The sequence below is a fragment of the Martes martes genome (assembly GCF_963455335.1).
Source record: "Martes martes genome assembly, chromosome: Y".
Classification (NCBI taxonomy): Eukaryota; Metazoa; Chordata; class Mammalia; order Carnivora; family Mustelidae; genus Martes; species Martes martes.
The window spans coordinates 17,907,174-17,926,986 of NC_137907.1; the positions used below are offsets into that span (position 1 = coordinate 17,907,174).

The following is a 19,813-nucleotide window of genomic DNA, read 5'->3' on the forward strand; positions in this document are numbered from 1 at the left end:
AAAAAACTTATTCAGGTAATGTTAAACTGACATTTTAAGATGAATACTAAAAGGGAAAGCAAGAAGTGGCCCAGCTAGACCAGCCTGTCCTTGTCAGTGGGTTTTAAGTATAAGTAAAATTTCTTACATAAGGAAATTTAAACAGAAATTCAAAGTCATATACAAAAGAGGGTAAGATCATTCCAGGATAAAAAAAATAATAACAATAATTTGAAAATAGAGTAGAAAGCTAAATGCCTTATTGTGTGTAAAAAAATAAAATACCGGGGGTGTGGTGTGGGGGTGGGGGTAAGTGGTACAGAACACCAAGAAGTCAAGTGTCAACTTGTAGGAGGTTAGTATGGTTCATATATTCATTCATGTAAGAATTGAATATGAAAGTCACACCATGAAGAACTCATTCACCAGTAAACAGATATTCCTAAGGAGGGATAAAACTGTAACAAATCACTTTAACATAAGGCTTAATCAAAGCAGCAGCCAGGGAAAAGTAACCTGAAGTTTGAAATGTTTACATATGCAAGGAAAATAATAACATTTATATCAAGGTAACACTTCAAATTCTTAATGAAAAGAAAACACCAAAATTGGAGGCCAAAAAATTGTACTATTTAAAGGAAAAAAGAATTTATCTGGGCATTTACCCAGAGAACTAAAAATTTATTGTTCACAGAACCTCTAATTATTAAGCGTTATTCATGACAGGCCCAAACTAAAAATAATGTACTCAACTATTCATTCACATCATTCACGGAGTGAAAAGTTAAATAAAACATAGTTCATCCCACCATGAAATATTAGTCAACAATAAAAAAGGAATGTATCATTTATTGTATACAAAAATTGTCTGTATCTCTAGGGAATTAGGTTAAGTAAAAAAAGACAGAACCAAAGGTTACATACAGTTTTATTCCATTAAGACAACATTCTTGAAATGTCAGATTAAAGAAATGTATAACAATTGCTAGATGTTAAAGAAGGTTTAGGGATGAGAGGGAGATAGTTGCAGTCAAAAACGGTAACATGAGGGCTCCTTGTGATGATGGAAATATTTTTTAACTGTATCAGAATCAGTATACTATCTTTGAAAATATACTACAGTCTTGCAAGGATTATTAGTGGGTAAACAGGAAAATTATGTAATGTGTCTGATATTTCTTACAATCCCATGTGAATCTATATTTATTCCAAAAACTAATTGTAATAAAAATATCCTATGAAAATGATAAAGTTTATACTTTGCACAATGTTAATAATTACTCACATTACTATGTGTCTCTAATGTGAATCATACATATTTAATCTTCAGAATCTCCATGCTGGGTGTGGAGCTTAGCTTTAAAAAAGTGCTTTTTTGTGTGTATTATATTCAAAGAATTATTACACTGAAGAGAAATTTTATTCTATTATGGAAGAGATTCTTTTCACAGTAGAAGATAGCTAATATCTGTGAATAATTGTGAAAGAACAATTAAATAGAACACTATAAATTCTCTAGAGGTATATGAAATTGACTGAATCTTGTTCTTGCTAAAAATTCAACACTGGAAAAGTATCATTTCTTCCCCATAGTTTGACAAATATTTCTAATTTAGCTGAAAATCTAATAATATAATTTAAAAATTTATCAAAATGAAAAGCAATGGTAGTGCACTTAGTGATAGTTTTATACCACAAGCTTTTGGCATTCTGTTTATGCTTTTGAAGATTTTCTGTTATTGTTGAACATAGAAAGTTATTTGTTAGGCTATATATAAAATTTTTGTTGCTTATTATCTTAAACATCTTTTTTTTTTAAAGACTTTTTTTATTTGACATAGAGAGATCACAAGCAGGCAGAGAGGCAGGCAGACAGAGAGAGGGGGAAGTAGGCTCCCTGCTGAGCAGAGAGCCTGATGCGGGGCTCGATCCTAGGACCCTGAAATCATGACCCGAGCTGAAGGCAGAGGTTTAACCCACTAAGCCACCCACGTGCCTCTATCTTAAACATCTTAAGGGTAATAAATACTTTGTTGTAGCATATTTTAACCATATGAAATGCTGTAGCAGGTACAAGACTCATTCTCAGTTAGAAATATAATAAGTGAATGTAAAATTTAATTCAATTTATAATTAAGTTAAAGTATATATAATTAAAGTTCTTGAAAGAGTGTAAGTCATGATTTTAGGTGAATTCTCCATTGTACTTAAGAGTAACAGAACACCACAATGAGTGTTTAGACTTTTTTGTAGACTTTTAAAATTTCTCTATTTTTTAAATTTATTTTTTTATTTGTTTAAGATTTTATTTATTGACTGATGGGGAGAGAGAGAACATGGGGGCAGGAGGAGCAAGTAGGGGTAGGGAGCCCAATGTGGGACTCTATCCTAGGACCCCAGGATGGTGACCTGAGCTAAAGGTAGATGTTTAATTGACTGAGCCACTCAGGCATCCTTTTAGCCTTTTTTAAATGTGTACTATCTATGTCAATAACAATGGAGTAAGAGCTAAAAAAAATGTTAGAGGACATACCGGTATTACTGTGTAGCACATTTTACTATCACAGGACTCATATACAGAAGAAACTTGTAAGAGTTTGCAGTTTGTTTAATGCATTACATTTATTTATTTATTTATTTATTTTTTAATGCATTACATTTTTAAGAATTAAAAACTAGAATAAATTAAGAATAACAAACAACTAGATGATGGTCTGTCCTGAATATTTCCATATTACAGATTATTGTCCAAACACAAGGCTCATGACCCCAAAGGTAATATATTAAAACTTTGTATCATAATGGTTAATCATTAGTTTTCTGTTACTCAATAGAATACTACATATATCAGCCAAAACACAATTTTTGATCATTAAAATATTTCTTTCCAACATCCTACAAAGATTTTTTTGTTGAAGTCTAATTGGCATGAAATTTATTTTAGTTTCAGGAGCTAGTATCCGCACCTGGAATCAGGTCCCAACCTCACCAGCGCCTGCTGCCTGCCACCGCCTCTGGACCATGGATCCCCGCAAAGGGAACGAGCCTCGGGCCCTCATGAAAATGTATAAGAAGGATCCGAGTGTTCTGCACACTGAGAAAATGCGCTTCCTGCAGGAGTGGGTGGAGGGCATGGGGGGTAAAATACCACCTGCCACTCATAAAACTAAATCAGAAAAAACAGTAAGAAAGTGGATGAAAACATAAAGACAGATGAACCATCAAGACAAAAGTGACTGAGAAATTGACAATGAAGGTGTGTTTGAACCAGATACTAATGCCCCTCCGAAATGGGAGAAGAAATGTAGAGATAACTGAGCAAATGGTGGATCAGGCAAATGATTTAAAAAGTGGCTGTCATTGATGCTCTCAATGATGCTGAACTACAGAATGCCATTGACTTGTTCACAGATGTCATCAAAGTGAATCCTTGGTTGGCCATTCTGTATGCCAAGAGAGCCAGTCTTCTCATCAAATTACAGAAGCAAATGCGGCCATTTGAGACTGTGACAGAGCTACTGAAATATATCCTGATTCAGCTCAGCGTTTTAAGTGGCGAGGGAAAGCACACAGACTTCTGGCCCATTGGGAAGAAGCAGCACATGATCTTGCCCTTGCTTGTAAACTGGATTATAATGAAGATGCTAGTGCAATGCTGAAAGTTCAACTGAGGGCCCAGAAAATTGCTGCACATCGGAGAAAGTATGATTGACAACACGAAGGGCGAAGGGCGAGAAATCAAAGAAAGAATAGAAAAAAAGAGCCCAGAGGGAGGAAGAACCCAGAGGACAATCAGGAGCTCAGTATGGCTCTTTCCCAGTATGGCTATTTCCTGGGGGAATGCCTAGTAATTTTCCTGCAGAAATGCCTGGAATGGCAGGAATGTCTGGTCTCAATAAAATTCTTTGTGATGCAGAGGTTCTTGCAGCCACGCAGGATCTGGAAGTTAAGGTGGCCTTCCAGGATGTGGCCCAGAACCCAGTGAATATGTCAAAATATCAGAGCAACTCAATGTTTAAGAATCTTATCAGTAAATTGTCAGCCAAATTTGGAGGTCAAGCATAACACCCTTCTGACAAATAATGCCTCTGCTGAAGGAAAAGCAACTTCAATCACCTAATGGATGTCACAATAATACAAACCAGTGTACCTCTGATCTTCTCATGAAGCATGAAGAAAGTTGGGGTGCTGTGAAAAGAATCCCTACCCTCCTGCCCCCAGGCAACTGAAACATTCTACAATGATTTGCCATTAGGGTGTCAATTCAGATGTTTTCCTACTAGGAACTACAAACCTTAAACACTCTTTAAACCTTAAAAATATTTAAAAACATATTAAAATGGTGTGTTAGTCCCTTAAAAAAAAAAAAGAAATTTCTTTTAGTTTCAAATGTACAATATACCGACTCAACAATTCTATACACTACTCAAGGTTCACCATGACAAATTTAGTCACTGTCTCCACACAATGTTTCTACAATATTATTGGTAATATTCTCTATGCAGTATTTTTATTCTCTATAATTTATTTATTTTATAGCTTCAAGTTTGCTCCTGTTATAAATTTGGTCTGTTTTATTTATGCCCTCCTTCCCCTTGGGGAAGTTCATTTGTTTTGTTTATTAGGTTCCATACATAAGTGAAATCGTATGATATTTGTCTTTCTCTCTCTGATTTATTTCCCATAGCATAATATGTTCTAGGTCCAACCATGTTGTCACAAATGGCAAGATTTCATTCTTTTTATCGCTCAGTAACATTCCATCATACATATAGACCATATTTTCTTAATCATTTGTCTTTTGAGGAACACTTAGGTTGCTTCCATATCTTGGCTATTGTAAATAAGGCAGTGACAAACACAGGGGTGCATATATCTTTTTGAATTGGTGGGTTTTTTTCTTCATGTCAATAGCCAGTGATGGAATCATTGGATCATATGGTATTCTATGTTTAATTGTTTTGAGGAAACTCCCTACTGTTCTCCAGAAAGGCTACACCTTATGCACAAGCAGTGCATAAGGCTCTTCTTTCTCCATATCCTTACTAACACTTGTTGTTTCCTGTTTTTTGTTTTTTGTTTTTTTTTTTTTACACTAGCCATTCTGACTGGTGTAAGGTGATATCTCATTTGATCTGCATTTTCCTGGTGATTAATAATATGGAGGGTCTTTGTGTACATTAGTCATCTGCATCTCTTCCTTAGAAAACTGTGTATTCAGGTCATTTACCCACTTTTTATTTGGGTTTGTTTTTCTGGTGTTGAGTTGTGTAAGTTCTTTATATGCTTTTTATATTAAATCCTTATTAGATATGTTTTTGCAAATATCTCCTCCATTCATTAAGATGACTTTTTGTTTGTTTATGGTTTCTTTTGCTGCACAATTTATTTTTTGCTTTTGTTTCCCTTGCCTCACAGAATATATACATAAATAGTTGCTACGGCTAATGTCCAAGAAATATTACTTATTTCTTCTATAGAAGTTTTATGGTTTTCAGGTTTTTACATTTTGGTCTCTAATCAATTTTTTAAATTGTGTGTAGTGTAGGAAAGTGGTCCAGTTTTATTCTTTTGCATGTAGCTGTTCACTTTCCCAAACATCATTCATTGAAAAGATCGTCTTTTCCCTATGGTGTATTCTTGTATCCTTTGTCATAAATTAATTGGCTTTGTAAGTGTAGGTTTATTTCTGCATTTTATGTCCTGTTACATTGATCTACGTGTCTGTTTTTGTGTCAGTTCCACACTGTTTTGATTACTATAACTTTGTAGTAGTATATTTGAAATCTGGGATTTTGGTACCTTCAGATTTATTCTACCTCAAGATTGCTATCACTATACTAAAGGTTCATTACAAATTTTAGAATTATTTTAGTTCTTTGAGAAATTCTTTTGAGACTTTGATAAGGTTTGCTTTGAATTTATAGATTGCTTTGGGTAATATGGACATTGTAACTATTAATTTTTCTATTCCATGAGTATGGTAATCTTTACATTTGTGCTTTTTTTTAGTTTCTTTTTCTCCCCTTCTACTTCTTCTTAAAAGTTTTACTTAAATTCCAGTTAACATACAGTATTGTATTATTTTCAGGTGTACAATGTGACTACTCCACACTTCATTAAAAACAAACACTGCATCTCATAACAAGTACACATCTTAATCCCCATCCCCTATTTGACCCATCTCCTACCCAGCTCCCCCAGGTAACCATTAGTTGTTCTCTCTTTTCTCAATGTCTTACAGTTTTCAGAGGATAGGTGTTTCAATTTCTTGGTTACATTTGTTCCTAGCTATTTTATCCTTTCTGGTACAACTGTAAATGGGACTGTTTTCTTAATTTGTCTCTCTGCTACCTTATTAGGGTCTAGAAATACAACAAATTTCAGTATATTAATTTTGTGTCCTGCAACTTTAATGAATTCATTTGTCAGTTGTAAATGATGATTCTTTAGGGGGTGCCTGGGTGGCTCAGTGGGTTAAGCCTCTGCCTTCGGCTCAGGTCATGATCCCAGAATCCTGGGATTGAGCCCCACATCGGGCTCTCTGCTTGGCAGGGAGCCTGCTTCCTCCTCCTCCTCTCTCTCTCTCTCTCTCTCTCTCTGCTTGTGATCTTGTGATCTTGTGATCTTGTGATCTCTGTAAAATAAATAAATAAAATCTTTTTTAAAAAATAGATTCTTTAGGGTTTTCTATATGTATAGTATTGTGTCATCTGCTGATATTTAACAGTTTAACTTCTTTTTTACCAATACAGATACCTTTTTTGTTTGTTTGTTTTTTGTTTTGTTGTTGTTATCTGATTGCAGTGGGGCTAGGCCTTCTAGTACTATGATGAATCATAGTGGTAAAAGTGTATATCCTTGTCTTTTTCCTGATCTTATAGGAAAAGTTCTCAGCTTTTCCTCACTGAGTATGATGGTAGCTGAGGGCTTTTCATACAGAGCCTTTATTATGTTGAGGTGTGTTCCCTCTAATCCCACTATGTTGAGAGTTTTCTTCACGAGCAGTTATACTTTGTCAAATGATTTTCTACATCTATTGAGATGATCATGTGATTTTTATCCTTACTCTTGTTAACGTGATGAATAACAATGATTGATTTGTGGATATTGAACCACACTTGAATCCCTGGAATACCCTGATCATGGTGACTGATTTTTTTTAATGTATTGTGACGATGCAGTGTGCTAATATTTTGTTCTTGCATCTATGTTCATCTGCTACATTGTTCTATAGTTCTCTTTTCTTTTTTTAGTGTGTCTGGTTTTATTATCAAGATAACAGTGGCCTTGTGAATGAATTTGGAAGTTTTTCTTCCTTTTCTGTCTTTTTTGGAATACTTTCAGAAAATTAGGCATTAAATTTTTATGTATTTCACAGAGTTTACCTGTTAAACCATCTGGTCCTAGACTTTTGTTTATTGGGAATTTTTTGATTACCAATTCAATTTTATTACTAGTAACCTATCTGTCCAACTTCTTTGTTTTTTCCTGATATATTTTGAGATATTGTGTGTTTTCTGGAATTTATTTATTTCTAGGTTGTCCAAATCGTTGTCATATAACTATTCATAATATCCTCTTAGAATTCTTTGTATTCCTATGGTGTCTGCTAATCTCATATTTTATTTCCGATTTTACTTGAGTACTCCTTTTTTTTTTTTGTTAGTGAGTCTGGCTCAAGATTTATTATTCTGTTTATCTTTCAAGAAACCAGATCTTTGTTTTGTTGATCATCTTTATTTTTTCTTTAGTCTATTTCATTTGTCTCTGCTCTAATCCTTGTAATTTTCTTCACTCTACTAACTTTGGTCTTTGTGGGTTTTTTTTTTCCAAGCTCATTTAGTGTAGGATTACATTTGTTTATTAAAGACTTCTCTTATTTCTTGAAGTAAGTCTAAACCACTATAAACTTCCTTCTTAAAACTGCTTTAGCTATTTCCCAAAATTTTCGACATTTGTGTTTTCCTTTTTCTTCCCCGTGTATTTTTTTTTTAATTTCATTCTTGATTTCTGCGTTGACCCACTGGCTGTTCAGTAGCATATCATTTATCCTCCATGTATTTGTGCATTTGTGCTTTATTCTTGTAATTGATTTCCAGCTTCATACTGTTGTATTTGGAAAAGATGTTTGGTATGATTTCAGTCTTCTTCATATTACTGAGATTTGTTTTGTGCCCTAACATGTCATCTATCCTGGAGAATGCTCCATGTGTACTAGAAAAGAATGTATACCTTGCTGTTTTGGAATAATATTTCTATTAGGTCTACATGGTCTAATGTGTATTCAAAGCCATGGTTTTCTTGTTACTTTTCTGACCTAATGATCTACCTATTGATGTAATTGGAGGGTTATTGTTTTATTATCAATTTCTCCCTTATATCTGTCAATATTTCCTTTATGTATTTGCATGCTCCCTTTTTGGGTGCATAGATATTTACAATTATTATATCCCCTTGTTTGATTGACTCTTCTATCATTACATAATGCCCTTCTTTGTTTCTTTTCAGTCTCTCTCTCTCTTTACCTCTCTTTCTTAAAATTTTATTTATTTACTTGACAAAGAAAGAGACAGCAAGAGAGGGAACACAAGCAGGGGGAGTGGGAGAGACAGAAGCAGGCTTCCTGGTAAGCAAGGAGCCCAATCTGGGGCTCAGTTTGAGGACCCTGGGATCCTGACCCTAGCCAAGACAGATGCTTAATGCTGAGCCACCCAGGTGCCTCCCCCCTCTCTCTTTTTTTAATGTCTATTTTATCTGATACAAGTATTGCTACCCTGGCATTTTTTGCTTCCATTTGCAAGTAAGTGTTTTTCCACCCATCACTTTTAATCTGCATGTGACATTAGGTTTGAAGTAAATCTCTTGTAGGCAGCATACAGATGAGTCTTATTGCTTTTTTCTTCCCATTCAGTCACCTAGTGTCTTTTGATGGGGGTATTTATCTATTTATCTATTTTAAGTAATCACTGATAGATATGTATTTATTGTCATTTTATTACTCATTTTCTAGTAACTTGGTTTCTAGTCATTTTGTAGTCCTTCTCAGTTCCATTCTTCTCTTCCTTTCTTCCATTGTGGTTTGGTGGCACTCTCTAGTCTTACATTTGGATTCCTTTCTCTTTATGTTCAGTGTACAAAAACCTATTATAGGTTTTTTATTTGTGGTTACCTTTAGGTTCATATATAGCATCTTAGGTGTATAGTAGTCTGTATTAAATTGATGGTCGCTTGAGTTTGAACACATTTCAAAAGCAATAAATCTTTATCCTCACTAACACATGTATGATGTCATACTTTATATCTTTATATTTTCTGTATCCCTTGACTTTTTTTGTAAATATAATTGTTTAACCTCCATATACTGACTTTATATGTGATTAATCTACTATCTTCACTATATGTTTTCTTCTACCTGTGAAAATTTTTTCTTTCATTATTTTCTTACTTCTGGTTATGGCCTTTTCCACTTTCTTCTGGCCTGCAAAGTTTCTGCTGAAAAATCAGCTGATGTCCTGAGAGCTTTTCTTTATACATAACTATTTTCTTTGCTGCTCAAAAACTTTTCCTTATTCTTGCTTTTTGCCATTTTAATTGCTGTGTTTCTTGGTGTGGACCTCTTTGGTTTCATCTTGTTAGGGGTTGTCTTCTCTCTAGACCTCGATGTCCATTTCCTTCACCAAATTATTATTTCTTCAGGTAAGTTTTCTGTTCCTCTTTTCTCTCTCTTACCCTCCTGGAATCCCTCTATAAAATTATTCTATACTTGATATCATTAGGTTCCCTTATTGTCATTTTTAACTATTCTTTTTTCCCTTTTCAGCTCAACTTGTTTCTTCCATTTCCCTGTTTTCCAATTCACTGATCCACTGTTGTTCACCATCTAATATACTGTGAATTCCTTCTGTTTTTTTCAAATATTGTGTTTTTGAATTCATGTTCTTTTTTGTATTTTCTGTCTCTGTTGAAATTCATACTGACTCCATCTCCTCTTTCCTTAAGTCTGGTGAATATCTTCGTGACCATTACCTTAATTTTTAAAATCAGGCCTACTGCTTATCTGCTTTTTATTTTCTTCTTTCTCTGTGAGTTTTTCTTTTTCACTTGGTACATATTCCTCTGACTTCTCATTTAATGTGTCTCTGTGTATTTGTTTCTATGTATTAGGTAGGTCAGCTAACTTCCTGAAAATAATGGCCTTGGGTAGAAGTCCTTGGTGCCATGTGCCCTTCTGTTTTCTGGACCATGATTACCTTCACTCCAGTCTTCTACAGATCTGCTCTGCCTGGTGTGGGTACATTTGCCAGAGTTTTTTCCCTGCACTGGTGAGAGGTCTGTCTTCAGCAGCTATAGGCTCATTGTTGGGCAGGGACAGCACTCAGAGTGGCTATCTGCAATTAGTTTCTCTGACGGCTTTAGGTGTACCAAAGGGCAGAGTTTCCTTCCTGCACAGCTAGTTAAGCAGCCCAGTCAGTGTGTGGAGTTATCTGTTCCCCTCCACATGACAGGAGTCACTTTGGAGTGGCACCCATTCCAGCCTAGGAGCCAGCCAGGTGTTGCAGGGTGAGTGGGCTTTGGTGTGATGCCTACCAGGGGTGGAAGTTTGGTTGGGCTGAGCATGCAGAGGATCACCTGGGTGGAGTAGCAAGCTAGATGTAGTGTTAGGGCTGAGTTTTGCAAGCATGCATCTGTCTAGTCTGTTGGAGGGGAAGAAAAATGGCATCTGCCAGCACATTTGTTCTTGGAGAAATCTGCAGATTCCTGACCCTCCCAGCACACATTCAGTAAAGATTAATCAGTAAATCTTGTTTATGTGCACCTGACACACTTTTAGACTGCTGCTTCTGTGCTGTCTCTTAGCCTGGGTTATTTATTTTATGGTGACTTTCTAAGGGCAAGGAATTGGTTTCCTACTTCCCTCAGTTCACCTGGAGTTAAGAGTGCTGATTTTTAAAGTTCTCAGGGTTAAGCTGTCCTATTTTTCAAAGACAAATATTATGGCGTCTTATCTTCCCAGTGAGTTGTGCTATGGTTCTGCTCTTCTTAGTTTTCCATGCTTGTGGTGTCCCTGTTTATGGTTGTTAGTCTTTGTGTTCTCTTAGTGTCTCTACCCCTCTTACCTTTTCGATATTGCCTCCTCTGTATGATTAACCATGAAGGGTCTGTTCCGCCAATCTTCAGATCATTTCCAGAGTTGTGCAATGTAGCTCTTATCCACATGTATCTGTGAAATGCAACAAGTTCAGGATCCTTCCACGCCATCATCTTTCCTAAACACGGAATATTTCATTTCATCTTAAGCACAAAAAAATTGAGATAAAGATATTTTTCACAACCCTCTTTTTATACTAAGGAAAATTATTTCACCTGGCTAGTCAGAAGTAAGAACCAGCTTCAAACTGAAGTTATTTTCTTCAGGAGCTTTCAAGTCTGATGATGCTGCTGTTTGATTTTCAATTTCCTGTCTAGATTTCTGAGTTATTTTACTTGATACTTACGTCTTTATTGACTAACAACTCTATATATACTTAAGCCAAGGTCCAACATGCAGCATCTATAGACAAGGAACTTAATTCTCTGCCATCAAAACTCTACAAAACTTAATTCTCTGCCCTCAAAACTCTACAATGACTGCAATATAAATCTGTTATTCCTGTAGAGCAACAGTACATCCCCATTTTAATCCTACATTTTAAGAGGTGTTGATCCCACATGCAACTATCACCAATAGGTACAGCAGTGTTATCAACAATAGCCAAAATATGGAAAGCCCAAGTATAAATATGTGTGTGTTTGCATGTGTGTTTGTGTATGTGTGTATATATGTAATGTATTTATATCCGTTTTGTGTATATACACATAAATATTTATATATGTAAAATATATGTGTATAATATATATTATATATATACTACCTACATGTATACATAAGCATGTATACATACATTATACACTTACATTATATATGTATAATATATGTATGTTATACCCACACCCATACACACACACAAACGTGCTGGCAGATACCATTTTTCCCCCTCCCCCAGAATAGATAGATGCATGCTTGCAAAACCCAGGCCTAACACTGAATACATATACAATTATATACATATATTATACATAAAACATATATACATATATAAACATACCTATTATATATGTGCAATACATACAATGCCTGCATATACATGTAAATATACATATATATACACATGTACATATATAATATGTACATATAGTACATGTACATATGTATGCATATACACATATGCATACAATGCATATACATTATATACATGTGATACGCATATACATGTGTATAAGTATATGTATTATATGTGTGTGTACATGTGCAGATATGTGCATATACATACTTATACATGTTATGTATTATTAAATAGTATATAATTAAATATTGTATGATTATATAACAAACATAATTAATATAATATACATATGACACATGTGAGATATGTGATATGTATATAGTATATTGTATATATGTATGATGCTTACATGTATGTATAATATATGTATATGTATATTATAATACATAACAAAATAAGATATAGTATATTTATATATAATCCAAATTTTATTTTTTATTTTTATTTATTTATTTTTAAAGATTTTACTATTTATTTGACAGACAGAGATCACAGGTAGGCAGAGAGGCAGGCAGAGAGGGAGAAGCAGGCTCCGTGCTGAGCAGAGAGCCTGTTGCGGAGTTTGATCCCAGGACCCTGGGATCATGACCTGAGCTGAAGGCAGAGGCTTTAACCCACTGAGCCACCCAGGCGCCCCTAATCCAAAATTTTAAAAGTGTTGATCTCACATGTACGATGATAGTTGAACAGCAGCATTATCAACAATAGTTAAAATATGGGAAGCACAAGAATATATATATTATATACATAATATATATTAAGAATACATTATATATACACACACATGCACACACACACACACAAAACAGGCACAATATATTGTATTAGTATATATATTAGTATATTAATATAATGTAATATTATATTAATATGTATATTAATATATGTGATGAAAAATAAGATAAAAATAAAAAATTATAATATATTAGTAATGAAAAATAAAAACTTGAGGGGTGCCTAGGTGGCTCAGTGGGTTAAGCTTCTGCCTTTGCCTCAAGTCACGATCTCAGGGTCCTGGGATTGAGCCCCGCATCGGGCTCTCTGCTCCGCAGGGAGCCTGCTTCCTCTTCTCTCTCTGCCTGCCTCTCTGCCTACTTGTGATCTCTCTCTCTGCCAAATAAATAAATAAAAGCTTTTTTAAAAATCCTGTATTTTCGGGAACCTGGGTGGCTCAGTGGGTTAAAGCCTCTGCTTTAGGATCAGGTCGTGGTGCCAGCGTCCTGGGATCAAGTCCCGCATCAGGCTCTCTGCTCAGCGGGGAGCCTGCTTCCTCCTCTCTCTCTGCCTGCCTGCCTACTTGTGATCTCTGTCTGTCAAATCAATAAATAAAATCTTAAAAAAAATTTTAAAAATCCTGTATTTTCTTAAAATAAATAAAATAAAATCTTACCACTTGCAATGACATGGATGGGGTTAGAGTGTCTAATGCTGAGTGAAATAAGTCAGAGAAAGACAAATACCATATGGTTTTACTCATAGTGGAATTTTAAAAAACAAAACAAATGAGCAAAGGAAAAAAGGAGAGAGAGAGAGAGAGACAAACCAAGAAACAGACTGTTAACTCTACAGAACAAACTGATGATTACCAGAGGGGAGCTAGGTTGGAGAGTAGTTAAACAGGTGATGGGGATTAAGAAGGCCACATGTGATGAGCACATGGTGCTGTATAAAATTGTTGAATCACTAAATTCTACTCCTGAAACTAATATTATACTGTGTTAACTAATTGGAATTTAAATAAAAACTTAAAACAAAAATACATAAATAAATAGTTTTGATCCCTCCCTTCAATGTATTATCTCAGTATCTTTTATCTCTCTTTACTTTTTGACTTCCCACTTAACTATTTTATTGATTAGGGCTGTATTAATTAGCCTATTACATTTGTTTTAATCATCATTATTTGTAGAAACCACATGATATACTTTTAAAGTAAAATAAGCTAGCCATATATTATTGGGATTATATTATTTAGAGCTTTTCTTTAATTATGCAGAAGTTTAAGAAAAATTTATTGTCCTATTATGTCAAGTATCACTAGTGACTCTTTGGTGCAACATGTGGCCTTAATCCATTCTTTTGGATGATTAACAATACACAAATAATTTTTAGCTAATATTTTATTAGAATTTAGAAAATATAATAAGCTGGAGAATATAAGCATCACAGTAAAAATGTTTGCTGTATTTAAAAGTTGATTTATCAGGGATGCCTGGGTGGCTCAGATGATTAAGCATCTGCCTTCAGCTCAGGTCATGATCCCAGGGTTTTGGGATCCTGCCCCACATCTGATTCCTTGCTCAGCAGGGAGCTTGCTTCTCCACTGCCTGCCATTCCCCTTGCCTGTGTTGCGTGCGCATGCGCTCTCTCTCTCTCTCTCTCTCTCATGTGTGTCAAATAAATACATAAAATATTTTTTAAAAAAGAAAGTAAAAGTTGATTTATTATCTTGTGAGTAGTCTATTCTTCCACTTTTCATTTTATTTTATTTTTTTTTAAGTTAAGATTTTGAGGACCTCTTGTTCTGAGCTGCTTTCATGATTTTCTCTTCTGAAATTTGCAAGCTTCAGTGTTATATGTCATGATGTTGACCTATTTTTATTGATTGAGGGGAGGGTTCTTTGTGCCTTCTGGACTTAAATGCCTGTTTCCTTCCCCAGATTAGGAAAGTTCTCAGCTATAATTTGTTCAAATCAACTTTCTGCCCCTCTCCCTCTCTTCATCTTTTGGTACCCCAGATACCAAGTACCCAAATATTATTTCACTTCATGGTATTGCTGATCTCTCCAATTCTCCCCTCATGACCATAGTTGTTTTCCTCAGCTTCCTTATTCCCCATCATTTTGTCTTCTATGTCACTAACTCTCTCTTCTGCCTCATTTATCCGAGCAGTTAGAGCCTCTGTTTTTTTATTGCATCTTAGTAATGGCATTTTAAGCTTTAACCTGATTAGATTTTGGTTCTTTTATTTCTATAGTAAACGGATTCTTCAGTGTCTTCTATGTTTTTTTTCAAGCCCAAGTAGTATCTTTATAATCGTTTTGAATTCTAGTTCCAACATCTTATATTCATAATTCCATGGCAGAGAGTACTACTTCTGGCTCTTTCTTTTGGGTTGAATTTCTCCATCTCATCATTATGTCCAGAAAAGAATAGAAGAAAGAGAAAAGACAAAAATAGCAATAACCATCAGGAGGGGGTGGGGGGGAGGAGAAGGAGAAGACAAAATAAAATAAGGGGAAAAAAGTAAAAAAGAACAAAACACTAAACTAGATCCTGAGTGCATGTTGTCCCGTTTGTTAAAAGAAACTAGGAAAGTAGTTAAGAATGTTAAAAAGAAAAAAAAAATATATATATATATGTGTGTGTGTGTGTGTGTGCGCGCATACAAAAATAAAATAAAAATAAAACCAAAATAAAACCAAAAATAAAATAAAACCAAAAATTAAAAATATACGTATATAACATAGATCTAAAAATAAAAATTAAAAAACAAGAAAAGAATAGATAAAATAGGGGTGCCTGGGTGGCTCAGTGCGTTAAAGTCTCTGCTTTCAGCTCAGGTCATGATCCCAGGCTCCTGGGATCGGGCCCCACAACGGGCCCTCAGATCGGCGGGGAGACTGCTTCCCATCCCCCTCTCTCTGCCTGCCTCTCTGCCTACTTGTGATCTCTCTCTCTGTCAAATAAATAAATAAAATCTTTTTTAAAAAATTGATAAAATAAGAATATAGTGAGAAAAAATTAAAACAAAGACTAAAGAATAATAAAAAGCCACAAATGCTATATACTGTTTTCCCCAGGAGCTGAAGGACTATAGTTGAATATGATCAATATACTCGGTGATAGCTGAATGTTCCTGCTGGCCTTCTGGGGGAGGGGCCTGTTGTGCTGTCCTTAACCTGATGAAATTGTCCTTACCCTCTGTTGTCCTTACCCTGGCAAAATTGCACTTGTCTTGCATTCACACAGAATGAAAATGGCAGCGCCTCAATCTCTATCCCAGAAACTGAATGTCCAGGCCCCCCCTCTTCAGTGAGCCCTCACAGAAAAGCAGTCAATCACTCTTGTGTCCCTGGTTTCCACCCAAATTCTGTGTTCACCCAGCCTGTGACTGAGCATTTTTATCTCAGATACAGGACCCATTTTTGGGTTTCCAAACTATGGACTCCTGTGGTGTGGACCAATGCACTTCCTCCTAGGGGAGGGAGAATTCCCATCAAAATCAACAAAAGCAGGCTAAGACCAAGACATACCACTTATTTCTATTTCATTTAGTCTCTTGCTATGGTTTTGTCCTTTTCTTTCATTTGGGATATATGCCTCTGTTATTTTTTTCCCACTCTCTGTGTCTGTTTCTGTGAATAAGGAAAGTCAGCTACCTCTCCTGTTCTTGAAAATAGTGACCTTATGAAGAAAACCTCCTATAGTACCCTGCCTTATGAACTGTCCTGTTCACCAGAATCTGGTTGTACCCCCTATATGGGCTGCTTCCTCCCTCTTGTTATGAATGGGGTGAATTGGCTGCTGGTTGAGGCTGGCCTTGGGTATAGCCGTACCCAGCTCTGTCCACAGAAACTTGGCAAGTCAGAAGAGGGTGATATAAAATATTCAATGTGCTAAATGGGAAAAATCTGCAGCCCAGGGTATTCTGTTAGCAAGGCCATCATTCAAAGTAGGAGGAAAGATAAAGGGTTTCTTAGAAAAACAAAAGCTAAAGGAGTTCACAACCAGTAAACCAGTCCTGCAAGAAATTTTACAAGGGACCATTTGAGGGGAAAGGAGAGACCATATGTGAGAGTAAAAAAAGATAGGAAAATACAAAAACAGTGAAAATGAATGTTTCTGTAAAATATTACCCAAGGAACTCACTAAATAAAAGAATTTAAACTATAATAACAGATACCTTAAATGTACAGAGGGAAAATAATAGACTCAAACTTAAACAACTAATAACTTAATATAGACTGGTATAGGCAGAAGAGGTTATATACAAACCCAGTGTATCAAAACCCACTAATAGGGGCACGTAGGTGGCTCAATCAGTTAAGCATCTGCCTTCAGCTCAGGTCATGATCTTAGGGTTCTGGGACTAAGCCCCATATCAGGCTTCCTGCCCAGTGGGGAGCCTCCTTATCCCTCTCCCTCTATGCCTCCCCCCTCCACTCACTCTCTTTCTTTCTCTCTCAAAAGTAAAGAAATAAAATCTTTAAAAAAAATTTTTTTTAAAACACTAAAAATATGCAATGAATAAAGAGAAGGAAATCTGAATACGTCACTAAAGAAGATCACAAAACATGAGTAAAAGACAATAGATCAGAATACTTTCAAGCAAAACAACCACAAAACAAGTAATAAAATGGCAGTAAATGCATATCTATCAATAATTTCTTTGAATGGGGGCGCCTGGGTGGCTCAGTGGGTAAAGCCTCTGCCTTCGGCTCAGGTCATGATCTCAGGGTCCTGGGATCGAGCCCTGCATCAGGCTCTCTGCTCAGCGGGGAGCCTGCTTCCCCCCCCCCCTCTCTGCCTGCCTTTCTGCCTACTTGTGATCTCTCTCTCTCTCTCTCTGTCAAATAAATAAATAAAATGTTTTAAAAAAAGGGGCGCCTGGGTGGCTCAGTGGGTTAAAGCCGCTGCCTTCGGCTCAGGTCATGATCCCAGCGTCCTGGGATCGAGCCCCGCATCGGACTCTCTGCTCAGCAGGGAGCCTGCTTCCTCCCTTCTCTCTCTGCCTGCCTCTCTGCCTACTTGTGATCTGTCTGTCAAATAAATAAATAAAATCTTTAAAAAAAAATTTAAAAAATGTTTAAAAAAATAAATAATGGACTAAACACTCCAATCAAAAAACACGGGGTGTCAGAATGAATTAAAAAAAAAAGACCCATCTGTATGTTGCCTACAAGAAGCTCATTATAGACCTAAGGAGACCTGCAGATTCAAAGTGAGTGTTAAACAAGCATCTGTCATGCAAACAGATGTCAAAGGAAAGTCGAGTAGCAGTATTTACATCAAACATACTAGACTTTGAAAAACAATGACTGTAACAAGAGACAAAGAAGGAAAGAACATAATCGTAATGGGCACAATCCTACAAAAAGATGTAACAATTTTAAGTGTTTGTGAACCCAACATGGGAGAAGCCAAATACATGAAACAGTTAATAGCAAATATAAAGAAACCAATCTATAGTAACACAACAATAGTTGTTCATCTAAGCAAAAAATTAACAAGGAGGTTGGGGGAACCAGGTGGTGGGTATTAGGGAGGGCACGGATTGCATGGAGCACTGGGTGTGGTGCAAAAACAATGAATACTGTTACACTGAAAAGAAATAAAAAATTAAAAAAAGAAAGAAAGAAAATTAACAAGGAAACAATGGTTTTGAATGACACAGTGGACCAGGTGTACTTAATAGATTATTCAGAATATTTCATCCTAAAACAGCAGAAGACACATTCTCAAGTACACATGGGACAGTCTCCAGAACACATCACATAAAACAAACCTCAGTAAATTCAGAAAGACCAGGATCATACCATGCATCTCCCTGACCGCAGTGTTACCAACTGGAAGTCAACCACCAGAAAAATCTGGAAAGACCATAAGAAATGGACATTAAAATAATGGAGATAATGAAGATTAAAAACATGCTACTAAACAATGAGTGGGACAACTGGGAAATCAAAGAAGAAATTTTAAAAGCAAGCAAACAAATAATAATGAAAACACAGTCGTCCAAAATCTTTGGGATGAAGCAAAAGCAGTCCAAAGAGGGAAGTATATAGTGATACAAGCCTATCTTAAGAAGGCGGGGTGGGGGGGAGTGAGGGGGTGTCTCAAGTAAACAGTCTAATATTTTACATAAAGTAGCTAGAAAAAGAACAAACAAAACCTAAAAGCAGCAGAAGGAAGGAAATAATAAAGATTAGAGCAGAAATAAATGATATAGAAATAAACAACAACAACAAAAGCCAAAAGAGATCAATGAAACCAGGAGCTTGTTCTTTCAAAAAAATCAGTAATATTGATAAGCCTCTGGCCAGATATTTAAAAAAGGGTAAGGACTCAAATAAAATCACAAAAGAAGGTAGAAAAAAACACCACCACAAAAATACAAATATATATCTACACACACACACACACACACACACACACACACACACACACACACACACACACATATACATATGTATGAGAATATTATGAAAAACTCTATGTCAACAAATTGGACAACCTGGAAGAAATGGACAAATTCCTAGAAACATAAAAATTACCAAAACTGAAAAAGGAAGAAATAGAAAATTTTAACAGAAGTGCGGTGTGGAGCCGCGGTGCCCAGAGCCCTGACCCGCGCGCCCGCCCCCACCGCCCCCGCCCGGGCCGCCACGTCTCTGGGGTTAAAAGGGGGCCCGGATGGTCGGGCCGGGGGCAGAGGCGGGGGGCGCGGGACCCCGGCTCCCTCCTCCCGAGGTCTGGAGACGCACAGGCGCCGGGGGCGCCGGGCCGCTCCAGCAGATCGGAGGATGATGCCTCGCTCGGTGCCCCGGGACTGGCCTCAGTTTCTCGGAACCGACGGGCTCGGCGACTGCTGGGATGCCCGACGGGGAGCGGCGCCCGAACCAACCCGAGGGGGCGGGGGAACCGCGGGACCTGTGCGCGCTGCC

General features: G+C 36.4%; 1 pseudogene across 1 annotated transcript; it reads left to right on the plus strand.

Moving 5' to 3' along the window:
- Positions 1–3,000: 3,000 nt before the first annotated feature.
- Positions 3,001–4,044, plus strand: LOC308337757 (hsc70-interacting protein-like; annotated as a pseudogene). The gene has a single exon. The product of its transcript is annotated as a hsc70-interacting protein-like (transcript).
- Positions 4,045–19,813: the final 15,769 nt, after the last annotated feature.